We start from the raw sequence: 9,033 nt of genomic DNA, 5'->3' as shown, positions 1-9,033 counted from the left end.
CCTCAAGACAATCGATCTTTCCATTGCCACCTCGAGCGGGACTCCCGAAAGTTCACAGACGACGCGCATTATCGGAATAGCTCGCGGACTTGCCTGGAGAGCCTATCTCCTCGCTATCGACCATCCGAATCGTCGGTTCTGTCTGATTTTCCCATTATCCACATTCCCATTTATTCATCGCCGAGTCAGCCAAGTCTAACTAAAACTGTCGATGCAGTTAGTTTCATTTCATTTCAAGTTTCCTTTTTTCTGCTACTATGATTAAATTATTCTTTCGCGACTTATATTTTACACGAGCGATTATTAATTTATATCAGTTTCGATACTAAAGAGAAACTGTAGTATATATAGAGAGTGAGAGTAGATTCGAAAGAATGCAAAGAACGGTAGCTTCTTTGCAGTCACGGCCCTGACAACGGTTGTCAACCCTTTGAAGCATCGACCTACTTCGCGCGTTGTACGTCCTCCAGTGTTAAGAAACGAAGTTTCGTCATATTGTTTCCAAACACGAGAATGTGGCTTCTATATACACTCGAAGCAATCTGTAAAGATAACTTACAAGTTACGCAGAAAAGGTCACTTCAAAGGAAAAAAGGTCAAGAGAGAGATCTCATCACCGAATGCGTGTAAGAACTCCTGACATTTCTTTTTAGACACAGTGCAGCTACCTATTTCTCGTCGTTGGAAAAATAGCGTTTTCTTTGCAAATTGACGCACGGTAGTCTTTACGCATTTAACGTAATGAGGTTTTCTCCGACTGTAACCCACGATGTCTTTTGTCAATTCAAGGGGGACCTTTACGTCTTTTGTAATAAAATTTTCTTCGGCTGTTTCAAGTTCCGCGCAATTTAAAAACGATCCTTTAAATTGCTTAGAATTAAACTCAGTTTTTTTATGTTTGATTTATCATTATGCGAGAAATATTAATAATTAATATATAACTTTCTAGCATTTCTCCTTCTATCTCTCTTTCTCTTGTTAAGCGCTCTGTTAATAAAACGCGAAAATAAAAATTATATAATTGATATTATACATATAAACAATGCAGTGTTTAAGATTGTAGACGAATTTAAATGCTGAGATTCCTCTCCATTTTTTGACACTTCCCGCAAAATTAGTCACTATATATTCTTCTTTCGTATTCCATCATCGCCAACCGACGATTCTCCGGAATAGAGCCGCTTCTTTAATGCCGTGAGAGCTTCCTTCCGCCAAATTCGATCGATATTTCCGAGGTGAAAATACCGACGATCCCGAGGCAGCAGAGAAAGAGAGAGAGAGAAAAGAAGAGATCGTGCTGACAGAGAAAAGGAAATACTATTTCCTATTTGATTAGCCGATCGCGGCAGGCAGCCGCAGGTGAAAGACAAGCAGCGTCTGTAAATGCGAGACTTCGATCTTTGTCTACATCGAAAATCGGCTGCATCGAAAATCAGACTCGCTTGATGACAGAAAGTGGCATTAAAAATAGCGGGATATCTCTTATAAATTCGCGTAAATTCAATTTTTATTATAAATTCGTTAAATTAAATACTGGAATTTTTAATCTTTAAATTGTAATTGTTGATGTGTTCGCAAGAATTTAAAGGCAATTTACTCTCGGCAAAATTTACAAGAAGCGTTATCTTGTATTAAAATTCTGTGTAAAAAGTGAGGGAGAGAGGATATTAAAAAAGATAATGGAAAAAAGACAAAATTCAATAAAAGTAAATTTTCATCAAAATTGAAATTAGTTATTTTAGAATGCCGTGTATGTGTGTGTATTTGAAATATTGATCACAAATTTTGTGCAACAGATCTATATATTTCGTTCCCAAGTTTGTAGCGCGATGGTAAAATAAAGATGAATGGCTTGACAAGGCGCATCAGCTAAGAAGAGAAAACGGAAATTTATAATCTCTGTATTATAAATTTAATTGCTGCGCGGAATTTCCCGGACTTCTAGCCGTTGTTTGTACGGTAACGACTTAAAGGGGTCGGTAATATCGCGGATCAGTCTCGAGGGATTATGTTAAACGTTGCATCTCCGTACAGATTATATCATATTTTCCGAGACATCGCTCGTGCCGGACGCACGGAGTTAAGAAATACCGACGGCGCTTAATCGTGTAATTAGAACGAGCTATCATAAAAAAGATCCCTCATAGTTATATAACTGTGATTCCTCCCTCTTAAATCACGCGGAGATCGAGCTTAACGTGCGCGATATCGGGGTTACCGCCGCGATAAGGGAACAATTCTTTTAGGTACAATCTGCGCATCTCGGATCGGATCGATGCAAATCCCATCATTAATCTCCTGCGCCATTTTCTTACCATATAATTTAATTCAATTAAAATCTAATATAACGACTTCTCGTTTCAACTCAGCAGAAACGTAACGAAACCAATTTTATTCCTCTCCTCTTTTCTTCTCTCACTCTCTCTCTCTTTCTCTCTCTCTCTCTTTCTCTCGCAATTCCGTAAAAATAAAAATTAAATGATGCATGAGATGTGATTATAGCTTGAATTATAACCGTAACAATTTATGAACCATTAATTGATAACGAGATGGATGTTGAATTTGTACATCGTTATTTCAAGTAAACAGATTATTTCTAATTTATTATTTATTATATATTTATTTATAATATAATTTAGTTTATGCGATAGTTTATATTATGCACACGATTTTTTATTTCTAATAAAACTAACTGGATATTTTTTAATTATGTTTTAATTATTTTACGTATTATTGCGTCGTCATGCCGGCCGTAATTAATGTGTCGAGGAACAGGATCGTAAAAATTCTATCGTCGCGTGTCCAAGTTACATAGGACCGCCGTATGAAAATATCGCGCCTTTTTATTACGAGAACGTTATATGTGTCGGCATTTTTTTCACCGATTTCTGTTGTCAGCCACGACGATAAATTTCCATTATTCAAAAAAGGGAGCTCCTCCCAACTCGGCCGCGTGTCGCGCAACGTATTTACACAACTAGTTCTCGCGCAAGCGGAAAGATCTGCATTTTTCGCGCGACGAAAAATGAATTCTTTTTGCGTTACACCTCTTAAAATATGCCGATGATTTTCCATGTTATTAATATTAAACAACAGATCAATCTTCGCAAGTTTCTCAATCGGCATTTTTCGCTCTATCGCGAATTTATACGCGCGGCGTGTGATCTCGTTTCGAAACGTAGAAGATACTCTCTGCCTGATACAGAGAGCGAGACATAAAAATCGCGGAAATGATTTCGTTGCCGTAACAATGTTATGCATGCGAGAACGCGATGCGATCTACATGCATAACGTGCGCACTTTGTTGGCGCCGTATGCGATTCCCGAGGTCAACAGATCTCGTCTCGTCCCGCGAATACGACACCGAGGATTTCATATGCAACGTTTTTATATGCGAGACACAAGACGCGTTGATAATTTATTATAATCAGTCGATGAAGTAGCGAAGCTTGTTGTAACGTGCAATCATGTTCGCAACATAGTAAATCTTATTGCATTAACTATAAAAAAATTATAATTTGTAATACGATTCTTATGGCGATTATTATGATACACGAATCTGTTCTTCTCCAATTTAATCGAAATTTAGCGACACGCGTCATGTTTTTACGTATTAATATAATTTTTATCGCGAAGAGAGACAACAAGTTACGAAATACAAAAAAAAAATCGGACGATGAAAAGATCCTTGATTAAATTAGCGAAAGGATGCGGTTGACATGGCGGATCCAATCTGGATCCACAAATTCACAGCTCAGTTGATTGACCTCGAAGCTAAATTTACCTAACGATCGCAACTGAACAGGCGCGTATCTAGTTACTAGACTATCGACATATTTTGACTCATAATTATTAGGTAGATCTGTAGATGTGTATACATAATACGTACACACGAATAGCTCGGTAAGATCTGCATTAAGTAGCTGAAAGAAACAGAGCTTTAAAAGCAATCTATTTTCGCTGAGCGAAAGAGCCTTCTCTTTAAGTAATCTCTTCGGCATCATTAGATCCGCATAGCTTCTTCTTCCGAATGCTCTCATTCTTCCAAAATATATTCTTAATTTACTTAAAATTGATCGAGAGATTTTAAGATTCACTTGAAATTCGTTAAATTGAGTTTTAACTTGGCTATCCGACGTCCAAAGCTGCGGGGCCTACGTGCCAAGAAATTCGTAGCTAAACTTCGTCGCTGTTTTTGTAACTTAGTGATTATGCGAACTCATTTCCACGAGAGAGATAGAGAAAGGGATAGAGAGAGAGAGAGAGAAAGAGGGAAGGCGACCGAGTTTTCTCTCGTGTCCGTTTCGCCGCATTGCTAATCGGAAAACGGATGCAACTATACTGGCAGCACGGAGTTTAGTCGATGAATCAAAACGCAGTTTGTGTGTGCCGGCACATAAAATGTATCGCGCGATGCTCGTCGAGTATGTAAAGAAGCTCTGTTGGCATCGGACATAGTAGTAGTAGTTCGAACAAACCGCATATTGATAGCGCGCGTACCTCTCTCTCCGCGACACGTGTCGACGGCGCATAACGCGAGCCGAGTAAATGTATCTGTCATTAGAGCGCAAAATAAGCGCTACCATCATCGGCCAGCTCATCGCGAATTGGCGCAAAGGGACGCTTCATTTTCTTTCTACACATTAATTCAAAAAAACAGAAGGAGAATCGAATATTAATTAATTTATGAATATTAATACTGATTTTTCCATCAAAAGAAATAGTAATAAAATATTTTTCAATATTTTTTCAGAATTTAAAAAATAAAAATCAGAAATATTTGACGCAGTAAATATTTTAAATATTTTTTACGCAGGAATATATTTATGCATAGATTTTTTTAATTAATTATTTAATTATTAGATTTTTCGTTTAATATTTATATTATCTTAGTGTTATTTTTAAAAAAATTTATTGAAATATTATCTGTGCGTAGATTTTTATACATATATATGTGTTTTACGGGGAGAAATATTTATTTAGAAATTTAGTATCTTGTCAAGCGTCACGCGTATATTAATTTGATATGCATCAATATTATGTGACAATCAAAAAAAGCTAAAAACAGCACTATTATCGATTCATCATTGCATATGAGATTTTTAAGAGATTTCTACCTTACTTCAAGATACGCGAGGAGTGCAATACAGTTTGAGGTATCCCGTATCCCGTATTTATGAGATACGGGTCTGTCTACCGTCATCGATCACTACTGAAGGATTGAGTAAAAAGAGACGGGATTCCGTCAGACCCTCCGCATATCTGTAAGGTTGAATTATCGCATTTGATGGAGAGATAGCGTAATGAAATTCGTCAATTTGTTTCGAAACCACATCCTCGCGAAGACGCCGATCGATTTAATGAAATTTATTAATCCAGTCCGGTGTATCTCTCCGCCGGGAGATTAAATGCGCAAGGTCACTCGACTCGACGAATGCGCTCGCGAGTCGTTCTTTTTTCAATGATAGAAAAAAGATTTTATTCCTTTTAATAGTCGCGTTAAACGGCGTAACAACAACGTCGTTGAGTTTCTTTGAAATTGTCTCGACGCAGACAGCTTTATTATATCTGATCTTACTTTATTATCCAGTGCGGCTTAACACGACGGCTATAAATGCAGATGACTTTTGTATAAAAGGTAGTGTGCGCCAGTATGAATCATTTAAAGTTGAAGATATTTTGACTTTTCCGTAATCGGCATCGATGTTTAAAGTTCGAAACGGCGAATCTTTCGCGCTTTGAAAGTACTTTGTTACTCCAAAAAGTTTACGTAATAATAATTGGACATTCTATGTTACTATTGAATTGAACACACACAATTATCTTCGCATAAATTATGTAATATAACATATATATTTATATTTGACATCTATAATATATTTATATTTTTTTACATTTTTTCTCTGATATAATTTAATGTAGTTGATTTTTTAATAAAAGTTTCTACGCCGTAAATTATCCTTATCATTTTGAATATTATATCATTTTCTTTTTTCCAGAAAAAATTAAAGAAAATTAGAGAAAAACCTTATTTCTCGATCTTGATATGATTTGGGTTCTTTTATTCAACAACCTGTCTGGATAATCTAACGACACCGTCTCTCAATTAGAATATATTTCTTTTTAATTTTCACGGATTTGTGTGTGTGTGTGTGTGTGTGTTTCACGCATGTGATAATCGAAAATCCATAACAATGAGAGCATCGAAAAATAGCACAATGAACTAGGAAATGAATATAATTGGTGTCAATATCGTTTCGTCATCGAAAAATTTTCATTCTACGATTGATTAAGACTTTTACTTGAATTAATCGAACCCGCAACGAGGACAGCGATCGTCTCGCTGGCGCCAGCGGACGCGCAGCTCGAGAGAATCCTGTTAAAAAGCGTATTTCTCGGTATAAATTTTGCGGTGTACTGATCGACTGTAAACGTCTACCATAAAACTGGCGCGCGAAACTTCGAAACGGGGTCGGAACTTTTAGGCTGCTTTTTTTTTACCACACTGTTTATTAAATGGCTGTATGCGCCTTCGTTTAAAACATTTGTTGCCTGCGAAGCGGATCTATAGTCCTGAACTCGTTTTTCACTTTAGACTGTCTTCGCTAATAATCTGTCGACCGATTAATGATCGGCTCGTATAATCGATGTACCACGATTACTTTATTATCCAGTGCGGCTTAACACGACGGCTATAAATGCAGATGACTTTTGTATAAAAGGTAGTGTGCGCCAGTATGAATCATTTAAAGTTGAAGATATTTTGACTTTTCCGTAATCGGCATCGATGTTTAAAGTTCGAAACGGCGAATCTTTCGCGCTTTGAAAGTACTTTGTTACTCCAAAAAGTTTACGTAATAATAATTGGACATTCTATGTTACTATTGAATTGAACACACACAATTATCTTCGCATAAATTATGTAATATAACATATATATTTATATTTGACATCTATAATATATTTATATTTTTTTACATTTTTTCTCTGATATAATTTAATGTAGTTGATTTTTTAATAAAAGTTTCTACGCCGTAAATTATCCTTATCATTTTGAATATTATATCATTTTCTTTTTTCCAGAAAAAATTAAAGAAAATTAGAGAAAAACCTTATTTCTCGATCTTGATATGATTTGGGTTCTTTTATTCAACAACCTGTCTGGATAATCTAACGACACCGTCTCTCAATTAGAATATATTTCTTTTTAATTTTCACGGATTTGTGTGTGTGTGTGTGTGTGTGTTTCACGCATGTGATAATCGAAAATCCATAACAATGAGAGCATCGAAAAATAGCACAATGAACTAGGAAATGAATATAATTGGTGTCAATATCGTTTCGTCATCGAAAAATTTTCATTCTACGATTGATTAAGACTTTTACTTGAATTAATCGAACCCGCAACGAGGACAGCGATCGTCTCGCTGGCGCCAGCGGACGCGCAGCTCGAGAGAATCCTGTTAAAAAGCGTATTTCTCGGTATAAATTTTGCGGTGTACTGATCGACTGTAAACGTCTACCATAAAACTGGCGCGCGAAACTTCGAAACGGGGTCGGAACTTTTAGGCTGCTTTTTTTTTACCACACTGTTTATTAAATGGCTGTATGCGCCTTCGTTTAAAACATTTGTTGCCTGCGAAGCGGATCTATAGTCCTGAACTCGTTTTTCACTTTAGACTGTCTTCGCTAATAATCTGTCGACCGATTAATGATCGGCTCGTATAATCGATGTACCACGATTTTCGTATTGTTGTCTATCCTTTGTATATTATTTTCAATTTATATCTATATAATCATCTTTGCTTCATATACGAATAACTGATATAGATTTGAGATGCAACAGTGAAAAAATATTATATTTAGACTATCATTTTTTAATGATTTTATCTTTTTGCTTACACATTGTGTTTTAATTTGTTGTGATTTAATCTTATATTGCTATTCAATACGGTCCGATAATTATTTGACGTGAAACGATATTTGTTAAAATAGAATCGACGTTGAAATTCGAGGATCACCGACCTATTTTATGTAAAGATCCGCCAAGTTAAACGACCTCGCAGAATATTAGACGCGATGACGGGATATAGTCGTCTTATATAATCTCACAGATTCTCTCTGGACGATTTAAGAATCGAGCGGATGTGATCGATGAGGACCCTTATCGATCTCTAAATATCACCAAAAGACGGAACACCAACGTATCTCTTCACCAATGAAAAAGATCGCAGAAACATATCGATAACGTGACACACTGATTTTTAAATTCATTTTGGATTTCCTTACAAACCCGTCGAGCACGTTCACTATTCTAGAAAGATCTTCCTTTTCAACACTAGATATATATATCCGTTAGCGAATTTCCTCGGACGGATCTAAAAACAATATTCAGCGATCTTTAGCGATAAAACGACCCGAAATCGATATCCGACAATTTTTGGCGCCACAAAAAGTCCCGGAGAGGATCCGAAACGTCGGCCTTATCGTCGATCACTCCACTCGGGAAAGATTGGGGGGTGGGGAGGTGGAGAGGAGGGAAAGCACACTTACCACATATCTCTTCCTCGACGGCGGAGCACAACAGCGGATTGCGTTGCGTATCACGTGAGCCGCCGGGCGTATCCGCTCGTCATATCCGCGCGTTCACGCACTCGCGCGCGGCCTCGCTCGAGATCCGCTCACTACCGCTGCCGTGTGCGAGAGTCGCCCTTTCCTTCCTCCTCCTCCTCGTCCTCCGCCTCCTCGTCGTCGTCCTCTGCCTCTTCCGCCTCCCGGTCGCGCCGGCCTCGGCCCGGCTCCACTCCCGAGGTTTACGCAGGGCGCAACGCACCCTTTTCTTCGGCGAGGAGCGCCTTCCCGCCGCCCCGACACACGATGCGCACGTACGCGTATATCACCCCCTCGCGATACCTCCGCCCTCGTGGGACGCTATATCGCTGCCGCCCCCGCTTCTTCTTCCCTGGACACACACGGCACGAGAGGGCAACCCACAATACTACGGGATCACCACCACCAACCACCAGGCACGAC

At 38.1% G+C, this 9,033-nt stretch overlaps 1 protein-coding gene across 5 annotated transcripts in view; it reads right to left on the bottom strand.

The window, feature by feature from the left end:
* LOC115245961 (muscle calcium channel subunit alpha-1) overlaps positions 1-9,033 on the bottom strand; it is a 63,516-nt gene that overhangs the window by 54,397 nt on the left and 86 nt on the right. For all 5 annotated transcript variants that reach the window (XR_003885625.1, XM_029824491.1, XM_029824493.1 and 2 more), the window contains exon 1: positions 8,554-9,033. This exon is cut by the window's right edge. The gene's annotated coding sequence lies outside the window, so the exon portion shown is untranslated. The remainder of the gene's footprint in view (positions 1-8,553) is intronic.

Source organism: Formica exsecta, unplaced genomic scaffold (assembly GCF_003651465.1).
Source record: "Formica exsecta isolate Colony F162 unplaced genomic scaffold, ASM365146v1 scaffold138, whole genome shotgun sequence".
In the NCBI taxonomy this organism is placed as follows: Eukaryota; Metazoa; Arthropoda; class Insecta; order Hymenoptera; family Formicidae; genus Formica; species Formica exsecta.
Note: the sequence above shows the minus strand (reverse complement) of the source record. Positions and strands in the feature narration are given on the sequence as shown.